The sequence below is a fragment of the Lissotriton helveticus genome, chromosome 4_1 (assembly GCF_964261635.1).
Source record: "Lissotriton helveticus chromosome 4_1, aLisHel1.1, whole genome shotgun sequence".
Taxonomy (NCBI): domain Eukaryota; kingdom Metazoa; phylum Chordata; class Amphibia; order Caudata; family Salamandridae; genus Lissotriton; species Lissotriton helveticus.
In genome coordinates this window covers 1,529,962,791-1,529,975,844 of record NC_136063.1, presented here as the reverse complement: position 1 = coordinate 1,529,975,844, position 13,054 = coordinate 1,529,962,791, and positions in this window count along the sequence as shown.

Here is a 13,054-nt window from a genome sequence, read left to right as displayed (position 1 = left end):
GCCCTGCATGCGAGCGATGGAGCCGTTATGACGAGCTGAGCTCGCCATGAGCACACAGCAACCGTGGCTCTTGACGAGCTGAGCTCGTCGTGAGCATGAGAGGGGTTAAGACAGCTTTGGAGCTGAGTTTTAATATTCAATCCGATGACTATTGCTAATTGAGAAATCTAGTATTTTTTTAATTGGTTCTTCTTTACGCACTTAGCTTTTCTGTGATAATTCAGTTTCCAGTGTGGATACTTTGTTTTGTAGCTACTTTGTTAAGTTAGCCCTGTGAATTGTGTTAGCAGGAGAGCCATAAATCCATTGAATATACAGATTCTGCGAGATATATTGAGGCTTACCAAATACATAGAGCTTCTTGGAGTCCACCTATTGCTTAGCATTGGTTGGGTTTTCTTGTCACTGTCACTTGCCTGCTCCTTGTTAATGTCCCATCTTGTCAATGTTGTGTTAGTCCCTTCCATGGGGCATTGCCTATTTACTGCTGCTTTCATTGGCTGGTATAGTTTGCTTCCAGTGCTTGCTTTTCAAGCACTAGTTTTTAAGTCTTGCCTGCGATAGTGTATGTTCTGCATGCGCTCCCGCTTGTAATAGATATTGTATAGAAGTGGCTTGCAGCTCAGCCATTGCTTAACAAGCATTGGCTTCACTGTCAATCCTATTTGTTGCCTTGTAATTCGCCAGCATGTGCCTGCTTCATTTCCTCTTCTTTCAGCAGGAGAATGTACAAAGTACAGATTGCTTCAGCTTGATTGCTGTCCTTGATCGTGCTGTTATTTAGGTACTACTTTTCTTTTTCTCCATCTTCCTTTTTGAACCTCTTGCCATTTTTAGCTATGTTTTACTATACAACATGCACTTCAAGGAAGCGCTTTTCTCCTGGATGTTTATTGTGATAACAGATATCTGCTTTTATTGTTACAACAGATGTTATCTGCTTTCAAGTTTATTTTAACTGAGAGGTGGACAAGGGCGCATGTTGTATAGCGGCACGGCTGATGTGCAGCTTGGCTAAAAAGAATAGTATTTAAAGGGGACTATGACACATTCAGTGCCAATGACCTTTTAAACATTTTTAAAAAACATAATAACTCTGTCTGCATCATAGCATTTTTTTAAATTAGTTTTAGCCACACTTCAAAGCATTGGAACTGCTGTACAGTATAGCTACAAAACACTGCCAAAGCCAGTAGGTGTCATAGGCGAGATCTTTTGGTTTTGCAAATGTTTGTTTCTTTTGTGTGAAGCACTCCATGAGAGTGCATATGTTTTCGAACTGTCACCCTGGCGTACTTTCTGCCCACTGCACTCTGTGCTGCTTTCTGTTGCCCGTGTGCTTTTCCACACTTCCCTTCCCTTCCCTTCACACTTCGGGGAGAAGCTCACACGTGTGCTTCTCCCCGTTTTTAGGTCTCGCCTGTCAATGCGCTTGCGCATTGAGCTTGCGAGAATATAGGGGCTTATCCAGAGGTTAACCAAACTGGCGATTTCATCCAGTGCCCGTGAAAAGCAAGCTCAATGCGCAAGCGCATTGACATAAAGCGCGTGCACATCAAAGCCAGCCATCTGTTCCCCAGCTCCTCCCTCCTCCCCTAATTATTCACGGCCGGCTTCTGCTTTGCGCTCCGCTTTCAGTTTACTTTCAGTTTTCCTCTCTTGTTATTAGGTATTAGGACTCGTTTACAGATGGCTTTAATCGATACAATAAGCAATGAGCTTTTTTTGTATGTCAACGTTTTAAAGTAAATAACAGAAAAGCGTGTTAAGTGGCATACGTTTTGTCTTATGTTACACAATTTAAACTGCGTGCACATCAAAGCCAGCCATCTGTTCCCCAGCTCTTCCCTCCTCCCCTAATTATTCACGGCAGGCTTCTGCTTTGCGCTCTGCTTTCAGGATACTTTCAGTTTTCCTCTCTTGTTATTAGGCATTAGGACTCGTTTACAGATGGCTTTAATCGATACAATAAGCAATGAGCTTTTTTTGTATGTCAACGTTTTAAAGTAAATAACAGAAAAGCGTGTTAAGTGGCATACGTTTTGTCTTATGTTACACAATTTAAACTGCCCTCTTGAGCAATATGTCCTGCATTCACACACTTTTCAATGACCCTGTCAGCATTTTTTCTCAAGCACGAATCAGTATCAAAGTAAAAGTTTGATCTGCTTTTCAGTGTCTGGGCGACTACTACCCAATATAGGATAAAGTGCTGGTTATAACACTGGCAGCACTTTACATAACGAGTGTACAATTTAAGGAAGCCTTTATAGAGGGGTACTTGCTTGTCTCCCGCTTAGAGAGCAATTTTCAATTTGAATACATCCAGCTCGTAGTAAAACGAGGTGCGAAGACTGCTTGCTGACAAGGACATGGTGGATGAACACGATCACACTATCGGAATGAAACCGTGCTTTCGTGACCTATTGCAAAAACTGCGGGCAAGCAAGGCTGAAGCAAGCACTTGCAAACGTCCCGGTCGTTCCTTATAGTTCTAAGGTGGTCATTAACGCAAGGTATTTTCATCTAGCATGCTGACCAGGCTTTGCGTTCACTGACATGGCTTCTGGTGTTCGTCTTCATCAGTAACATGCCAGTGTCTCATCAGAAATTTGTGACGGAAAAATTGACAGTACGGTTCGAATGAACTGCCTGTTTAGAGATATTTCATCCACCTAGACACATCAAAAGAACGAACACTGGTTTAATATTTATTTGAAAGAACATAAGTGGATGCGTATACACTTTATAGAAGGCTCGAATTGTTAGATGTACTGAATTCGCCCTTAGATGTTCTGGTCTTAAGGTAGTCTTGTATAGTGTACGTAAATTTCTATCTACATTTGAAAGAATAAATGCTGACCCAGTGAAGGTGTGTAGCAGTATGGTTGTGCACAGATTTTCGGTGCAGTAGTTAAACTCTCGGCATTTTTCCCCTTATGCGTCTGATGCTGTTTGTTTTGGCAGTAGAGTTACACTCCAAACTTTAGATGCTTTATGCTAGTTAAATATGTTTCCTTTTTCTCACTGCCTTTTTCTCTCGCTCGGTCAAAGCGCGCACAACCACGTGCATTGTGCCCAGCTTCCATTTCACAGCAGACACTTTGTGCACGCGCGCCACCTCTGCTGGCAAACGCATTAAGTTCACCAGGGTGCACACCCCCCTCAGCCCCATATGAATCTCCCTCCCACCCTTCCTTTCATGTCCGCTTTCCTTTGAAGTTTCAGCCCGAGCTTTCACCGGCTCCTCTCCGCCCCCTTCCTTTAATGGCCCCCCTCCTCCTCCAGCTCAGAGCGTGCATCGCTTGATATATTCTATGCTTTGCTCCTTCGTTCACTTTGCCTCTCTTGTTTCTGCTATGTAAGACTGCCTGCTCCATCAAAGCGATGCAGGGGTCCCGCTTTTTAAAGAAACGTTTAGCAAACCGCTGCAGTCAAAATACATCGATCAGAAAGGATGATTGCCTAAATCCGATTACAGAATTAAAGGGCCAGCTCCCAGGACATCTATTTAATCGGCTATTGACCCATGTATGGTAAAGTTGCATTGTGTCAATAAGCATTGCAAAGACTCCATGGTGTTGCATTTCACGGATGACCGGAGGCATCATTTGAAGCACATGGGTACACTCTGGGCCATTTACTGCAAACCCTTGCCCCTTACATGTATATGCTATATTAAACTACACATAATCCCGCAGAAACTGCAGCCCTGGTGAGGGTTAATTTCTCAGTGAAGGATGTTCTGTACATGGAGGCCTCAATTTCGAGAGTTAAGACTTCCAAGGTCTCTATTTGCCATGGATGGTTCGTAGCTCTCACAGGTCGGTTGTCAATGATGATACCCTTGTAAGAAAGCCAGCAAAGTTGGAATTCAAACCAGCATCACTCAGCACCACCACTGCACCACTCAGCGCCACCACAGCATCACTCAGCATCACCCCAGCATCACTCAGCATCACCCCAGCATCACTCAGCACCACCACATTATCACTCAGCACCACCACATTATCACTCAGCTCCACCCCAGCATCACTCAGTGCCACCCAGCATCACTCAGCACCACCACAGCATCACTCAGCGCAACCACAGCATCACTCAGCGCAACCACAGCATCACGCAGCGCAACCACAGCATCACTCAGCGTAACAACATCATCACTCAGCGCAACCACAGCATCACTCAGCGCAACAACAGCAACACTCAGCACCACCACAGCATCACTGGTTCAAATATGTTCTTTCAATGTTTCAAGCTGTTTTCAAGCTTTCAAGCTTTATTACAAATCACAAAAAGATGTTAATATTTCACTTCTGTTCTTGGATTTTCGTCACAATAAAAAACACTGAACATAATCTTCACAAAAGTTATTTACAAAAGTTTAAGCTATTGACATTACAAATTAAATAAATTATTTAAGTATTAATTATTTAAAAAAATTAAAAGCCATTGTTATTTGTAATATCAATACATCTAAGTCAAGTAAATACAAAACATGTTGCATTACAAATGCTATAGGTGTCACATTTGCGAAAGTTATAACTATTGGCATTGTAAATGACAAAGCTATTAATATAGCTATTTTAAAAAACAACACATAAATAAAAAATATGTCATTTCTAAAACCAATAGCTCAAACTTTCCTAATGCGAGACCTATTGCATTTCCAATGCTTGTTTCACCTCCAGACCTCTCAGGTCTGCTTAGGCTGCCCCTGTTGCTATTTATCATTTGAACAACTGCAGCAAGACAGCCTCTAATATTTATTTTTTCACTTCAGCTCCTCGCAGTCATATTTCACTTCAGCATCCTCACCCAGGCCACCATTTTAAGTTAAATTTTGTTTTAAACCGCCCATTCACCTCTCGGATTGGTCTCCATTTGCCATGCAATTCGCATTTTATGTGTTAAAGTGAATTCATTTCAAAGTGTGGGAATGCACAGCTCACTGCTTCAGTCCTTCGCCTGAACGCACAGATCACGGTCCTAGCACTGCAGGGACTCACTGCTCACTCCCTGATGCACACATCAGAACGCCAGTTAAGGAACTAACAGAAATCCATTGTAAATGTTTAACTATGCAGATGACCCTGGCCATTATTTCTTAGACTTGATGGTTCATCTGTCTCCCAGGAAAACTTTCAGGCTGCTATTCTCCTTATCTGGAACTGAATGTTCTGGAACTATCTGAAATTGATTAAGAGAAAACAGATATTGTGATTTTTAATAACAAAATTGATCTTTGAACTCCTCACTACTGGCCCCAAGTTATAGGTGCAGCCCCTACTCCCAAAAGACAAGCAACAACTTCAGGTATTATCATTGGCAGTGATCTGCCTATGAAATAAATCTCAAAGAGGGTCACTTGTCTCAGCTAGCCACACAATCCTTAGGAAGATTAAAAAGATCTCTAGTTTCCTTACACTAGCCGCACTAACTTCAGTGATAATGGCTTTGTTTTTTCCTCGGATTGACTTTGCCAATGCATGATATGCTGGCTTGCCTTAGTCCCAACTGTATGGACTTTAAATGGTTCAGACCCAGACAGCTCAAGGCTGATTATCAAACAGCTTAGAAGATGCCACATTATCCCATTCACAGGAGCTCCATTGGCTCCCCATTGAAAACGTATCCTGTTCAAAACTTGCTATGTTGTCTTTAAAGCAGTCAATAGTTGAGGGTGTAAAATTTATTATAAAGAGGATCAGACTTTACACTCCTGCACATGCAGTACATTCCTCCTCATTACAGCTTCTGGCCAATCCAAAATATAGTAAGACACGCAGGGGGGACCGTGGGTTTTCTGTTCCAGCCCCTCTGTTCTGGAATTCTCTTCCTCTCTTTTTAATCTTTTAGGCTTTCTCAAAGAAAGATCTAAAGACGTGGCTCTTTAAGCACGCTTTTCTATTTCCACGAAAGTTTGCTTCAGTACTCAATTCTGCTTCTTTTTTTCTAGCGCCAAGAAGCATCTGATGTATGAGCGCTCTACAAATTTCACGGGCCATACATAACACCAAGCACACTTCGATTTCAACAATGCATTTCAAAACGTACTGCGCAACCACTCCTAAAACTTCTTAGATATTTGAAATTAAATGATCCCATCACTGCAAGCATATCTGGGCCACAGGCAAGTGAATCACCACAATATAGTACATCCAGTTCACCGTCCTTTTATTATCAAGACGGATGCAAGTTATTGAACACACCTGCAGTAGTTAAACGACTTCATCTGGGCTACGAGAGCAGACATTGCTTTATAAAATTATTTTAACAAATATTGAGGCAGCCAGAAATAATGCAATATAAATTAAAACCTTAAAGAAGTAGCTCCATTTTTAGATCTCGTCTGAGACGGTGCATGCATGTGCTGTCGCTGGCAAGACATTGTCTTTACTAAAACAGCCCATCCATTGCTTACCATTCGCTAGCTTCATTGTCACTCTTATAAACCGCCTTCTAATAGGCCATCAAGTGTCAGTTTCACTTCCTCTTCTCTCGTTTGGAGTATAAACAAAGTACTGTTTGCTTCATTTTCATTAGCTTCCTTTCGCTGTTTTTGTTGTGATTGAGCTACTATTTTTTAATTTCTTCTTTCCTTGTCATTGATGTGCGTGTTGCTTCCTCCTTCCCAGCCTCCTGTTATTCAAGTTGCTTCATCCTTTTCACCGCCCACCCTCCCATTATCTATGTTGCTTTTTCGCTCCCATCCATTGCCCATGTTGCGTCCCCCACCATAAGAATAAAAAAGCACCATGATACACACATTTGCAGTCCTGCGTTTATAGGAAACCCAAACTCTGATGTGATAAGGAAACACCTGTTAGACTTGGCTTTTTCAGCGGGTTTCCCCCAGACTTTTTGCATTTTGGCCTCCTGTTTTTGATCCTATTTCTGTTGGTTTTAGAACTCAGGGCACTTTACCACTGCTATTCAGTGCTAAAGTGCATATGCTCTCTGTGTAAATTGTTATTATGGATTGGTGTATCCTTAATTAGCTTATCTGATTTACTACTAAGTCCCTAGTACAGTGCACTGTGTGTGCCAGGGCCTGTAAATCAAATGCTGCTAGTGGGCCTGCAGCACTGATTATACAACCCACACAAGCAGCCTCTCAGAGGGTTCTCACACCTGCTGTGCGCTGTTTTTACTGCCATGTCAACCTCACAAGTGCATACATTTGCCAGACCCTAAACTTCCCTTTTATTACATGTGAGTCACCCCTAAGGTAGGCCCTAGATACCCCTGTGGGCAGGGGGTAGTGTATGTGAAAGGTAGGACATGCACTGGTGTGTGTGTGTGTGACATGTCCTGATAGTGAAATACAGTGTATTTCGTTTTCACTATTGAAAGGCTACCTGTCCCATAGGATAGAATGGGAGGTTATTTGTAACATCTTACAAGTAGAACTTCCCACTGGGACAAGATAGAGAATTGGAGTTTAGTATGCCTGAACTCAGAATGTAAAAAATGCACCTTTTAGTAAAGATGATTTGATACTTTTAGAAAGTGGTTATTTTCTGCTGGGTTGTGGATTGACTGTCTGGCTTTGGAGAACAGGGGCTTGGGATGTGCATTCACTGTAAACAGCCCCTGGGTAGTAGAGGTGTGTCCTGCCTTTCCTAGATGAGTCAGGGCTGGGCTGAATAGGCCTGGTCTGCATTTAGAGTGGTGGGATGAGATTTCCTTTGCACCTGAATAGGCCCTGTCTCGCAGGCACAATGCGGTCTCCATCTCCTGCCAGGAAACTCGGCCAGAGAGGACAGAACTGGTTTGGACTGAGCTGAGAGACTTTTGGGACAAGGGAGCAAAGGAAACTGTAGTATAAATATTGAAGCCCAGGCACAAGAAGATTTGATTGCTGCTGAACTAAGGAACCCACCAGGAAGAAGAGCTAGAAAAGCTGTCAGGAGGAACTGCCACTTTGCTGAGTGCTCTGCTGTATTGGCCTGCTGCTTGCTGCTTCTGTCTTCAGCAGGGAAAGGACTGTATTGTACTTTCATTATCCTGTTGTTAGAGTTTTCTACAAGGGCTTTAAATAGAGCTTGCCTCCGGTTGGAAGTCTAGGAGATAAAAGACTTCAGAGAACTTGCTTGAATCAAGGAACCTGCCAAGAAGAAGAGCTGGAAGAATTGCAAGGAGTACTGCTCCTTTGCTGTGTTGTTGCTTTGTTGGTTTGGCCTGCAGTCGCTGCTTCTGCCTTGAGCAGTGAAAGTACTGGACTGAACTTTCTTCACTTTTTGCCGAGTATCTCCAAGGGTTTGTAATGGAGTTTGCCTCCTGTTCACAAAGTCTCAGGGACAGCAAAGACGTGTCTTACCTCTGAGTACTGCCTCTGGAACCGTGGATTTCATTTGCCACAGAGAAGGAAAGCAGCTCGACACCTCGGTGGGCTCCGTGTCCTGAAGACATGGCAGAGAAAACTGCTGCACTTTGCACCGCAACCCTGGTCTCACCGACGATGACCACCGCTGACACCAAGCCGCTGCTTGCACCGCAATCTGTGGGCACCGCATTCCGCAGAGCCTCACTTCACTCTGTTGCCCTGGACTCTCCTTCGATGTCACTGCTCACAACACCTGTGACCACCCAGTGGTTTGGGTCACCGCTCGTAAGTTACACAACAAATCACCCCATCCCACACTGCAGTCTGGGCCGACATACACCAGCTCCCATAAACCAGCACTGCCGCTTGCACCGTGACCTGCCAGCACTGCCACAAGCACTAGCTGACTCCGCACCGCAGCCCTGGTCTCACTGATGCTGCTGGATGACCGTCACAAGCCGCTGCCTGCACCGCAACTTAAGGGCACTGCACACCGCACTGACACGCTTCACATCACAACCACAACAGTTGCCACGACCGGCCCACACAGACACTGTTGGACAGAACCAAATGTAATGTTTATGAGTCTGATGATGCTAACACCAGTCTGCACTAACACGGTCTGCCAGGACTGTTGGATTCTGTTGTTTTCAGCACCATGGAAGCCCCGGACAGAGCTACCGGCTTCAAAGAACTGCATTTTTGAGACATACTTGCCAAGTGCCTATTTATGATTACTGTATGTTTCAATCAATCAATCAATCATAGCATTTGTATAGCGCACTACTCACCCGGAGGGTCTCAAGGAGCTTGGGGGAGGGGGGTCCGCTACTGCTCGAACAGCCAGGTCTTGAGTTGCTTCCTGAAGGAGAGGTGGTCTTGGGTCATGCGGAGGTGGACGGGGAGGGAGTTCCACGTCTTGGCAGCCAGGTAGGAGAAGGATCTTCCTCCCATGGTGGCTCTTTGGATGCGGGGAACGGCGGCGAGGGCGTGGCTGGTAGAGCGTAGCTGGCGGGTGGGAGTGTAGAAGGTCAGGCGGTCGTTGAGGTATCTGGGGCCTTGGTTGTGGAGAGCTTTGTGTGCATGGGTGAGGAGTCGGAACATGATTCTCTTGTTGACGGGGAGCCAGTGCAGGTCTCTCAGGTGTCCGGAGATGTGGCTGTGTCGGCGCATGTCCAGGATGAGTCGTGCTGAGGCGTTCTGAATGCGCTGGAGCCTTTTCTGAAGTTTGGTTGTGGTTCCGGCGTAAAGGGTGTTTCCGTAGTCCAGACGGCTGGTGACTAGTGCCTGGGTGACCGTCTTCCTGGTTTCTGTGGGGAGCCACCGGAAGATCTTGCGTAGCATGCGTAGGATGTTGAAGCATGACGAGGAGAGAGCGTTGACTTGTCTGGTCATCGAGAGGGAGGAGTCTAGGATGAAGCCCAGGTTGCGTGCGTGGTCCATTGGTTTGGGTGCGCTGCCCAGGGCAGGGGGCCACCAGGAGTCATCCCAGGCGGAGGGTGATGATCCCAGGATGAGGACTTCCGTCTTATCTGAGTTCAGTTTCAGGCGGCTGTTCGTCATCCACTCGACTACGTCTTTCATCCCTTCGTGTAGGTTGGTTCTGGCGGTGGCGGGTCGTTGGTGAGGGAGAGGATCAGCTGAGTGACATCGGCGTAGGAGATAATGTTGAGGTTGTGTTGGCGTGCGATGGCCGCGAGGGGGCTCATGTAGACGTTGAAGAGGGTGGGGCTGAGCGATGATCCTTGTGGTACGCCGCAGATGACTTCGGTGGCCTCGGATCTGAATGGGGGGAGGCGGACTCTCTGTGTTCTTCCGGTGAGGAAGGAGATGATCCACTCCAGTGCCTTCTCCTGGATTACGATGTCGGTGAGGCGCTGCACTAGGGTGCGGTGGCAGACAGTGTCGAACGCTGCGGAGAGGTCCAGGAGGATGAGTGCCGCTGTTTCCCCGTTGTCGAGCAGGGCTCGGATGTCGTCAGTGGCTGCGATGAGGGCGGTCTCGGTGCTGTGGTTGGCTCTGAAACCGGACTGTGAGTGGTCGAGGGATCCATTCGTCTCGAGGACGGCGGCCAGCTGTCTGTTGATTGTCTTCTCGATGATTTTGGCAGGGAAAGGAAGGAGCGAGATGGGACGGTAGTTTTTGAGGTCGGTGGGGTCCGCTGATGGTTTCTTCAGTAGGGCACTGAGTTCGGCATGCTTCCAGCTCTCTGGGAAGGTGGCGGTGTCGAAGGAGGTGTTGATGATGTCTCGGAGGTGGGGTGCGATGATGTAGTCGTGCTGTATTGTTTTGCACAGACAAATGTTGGTTATTTTTCTAATACTGGTGCAGTGTCCTTTTGTAGTGTTTTTATTGTATTACTGTTGGTTACGTGCAAATGCATTACACACTGCCTCTGAGATACACCTGACTGATTGTGCCTAGCTACCAAGGGGGTGAGCAGGGGTCATTTCAGTAGTGTATCCCCCTTATCCTGACTAGAAGGAAGGGTCCCTATTTAGACAAAGGTGCAAACAATTGCCAACTAGAGATCCCCATTTCAAACAATACCTCTGTAGAAAAGTACCATTACACACAAGCATAACACAGATACATCAGGCATGAAGTAAAGAGCATGGATTACAAGTGGAGGTAGTGGGGATGAAACAACAAATCAGCAAATACTTGCATCGGTCAGCCTGGCCCCCTTCACCTGGGATGCTGTTAACCTCATCTGAGGAGCTCCACAAGAATCCTTACTCAGCCCACTCTGTTCAAAGTCTACATGACACCCACTTTCCAGCTTCATCTGTGTACACAGAATCAATATCATATCCCATGGTGAAGACCCCCAGCTCATACTCTCCCTCTCAGGCAATACACCAAACACCAGGACCAATGTCTCTGTCTGCATGACTGAAGTAACCAGATGGATGAAAACCAACTACCTCAAGACGAAAGTAGTAATCTTAGGCAAAGTCAGTTCGCTCGGAGTCACCACCTATTGGCACTGCGAACCCGGACCCACAACTCTCCAAGCAACAAATGTAAGGAACTTTAGAATAATATTCAACAACCAACTCATCATGACCGGACACGTCTCCATTTCCTGCTTCTACACACTAAAGATAATTTTCAAATAGCTCCCTACCAACCCTCACAGAACCATCACTCCCCACCAACACTCACGGAAGCATCACCCAAGCCCTCATCACCACTAAGCTGGACTACAGCAACACATTCTATGCTCTAGATCAACGCTCAACTGCCAGAAAACACCGGACCATACAGAACTCAGCGGCCAGGTTGACTCAACATACCACCCTGCACTCACATCACCCCACACCTTAAATAGCTCTATTGGCCCCCAGTCCACAAATGACCTCTTCAAACTCCTCACATACTCATACATAGCCTCACAACATTGGCGCAACAAACTTCAACAATCGCATGAACTTCCACAAACCTACCAGATGGCTCCACTCAGCTGAATTTCTACTATGCGTAAAGCTTGATATGGCAGTCATGTCCTCTCCTACCTCACTCCTAAAGCCTGGAAAGACCTGCCCCTGCACATCAGAGTCTCCTCTAAAGTTCTTCAGTTTCACAAGAAACTGAAGACCCGTGTTTTTTTAACTAGTCCCGACCCAGGCTCAGTCCATACAGCTTCTATTTCAGTGCCAAGATACCCTCCTGGGTGAGTTGTGTGCTATACAAATACACATTAAGATAATGTGAGCCAGAATCAGGGGAGAAGGTGGGTTGGAGGTTCTGCTACACTTTCCATACAGTTAACTTCTCCTCACATCACATCTGTCCCAGCGCATAGCCCATGTACTTGGCAATGTATACTGGATGTAATAACTCACCATATCTTCTCCAAAGTATATTAACTCAGTATTGTACATTGTGTAATTTCCTGTGATAAGCAGCACCATCATCAGCGACCATAGGCTATAGAAGGCGCACATGTGGTGCAACTGTTGTTCATACAAGGGGGTCATAATGCTGCTGTGCGCTAGTCCGGAGCTCCGCTTGTCTGTTCGCAAACCTCTGCTTACTATAGCAGATTCATTAGTTGTGAGCGATGCTGCGTGTGGTAGCTGTAACCAGACAGACACCAACAGGATCCGATGGAGGCCAGAAACAGGCCCAGGGATGATGTTGGGTCAATATCTGTGTTCTTTTTGGCCATTACATGTGAGCCCACCTGTAGTGATAAATGTCGGAGTTCCACCGAAGCTGCTGCTCTGGGGGCCAGTTTGTTTCCTGACCTCTGCAACTTGGAGGGACTCTTGCCCCAGCGCTATTTATCTGCCACCTTTGCCCTCCTGTGGGCAACAACGCCGTGACTGACTCGCGCAGACCCTGGTGGGACTTCATGTCACACGGTGCCCTGCGCCATCCTCACGTGGCCACAGCTGCAGGGGGAGGAGCCACCACACGCTGAAAAGCGCTGCAGCCTTCCCGCGACGTGGGTTCCACCGAAGCTGCTGCTCTGGGGGCTTGTTTGTTTCCTGACCTCTGCAACTTGGAGGGACTCTTGCCCCAGCGCTATTCATCTGCCACCTTTGCCCTCATGTGGGCAACAATGCTGTGACCGACTCGCGCAGACCCTGGTGGGACTCCATGTCCCAGTGTGCCCTGCGCCATCCTCAAGTGGCCACAGCTGCAGGGGGAGGAGCCACCACACGCTGAAAAGCGCTGCAGCCTTCCCGCAACGTGGGTTCCACCGAAGCTGCTGCTCTG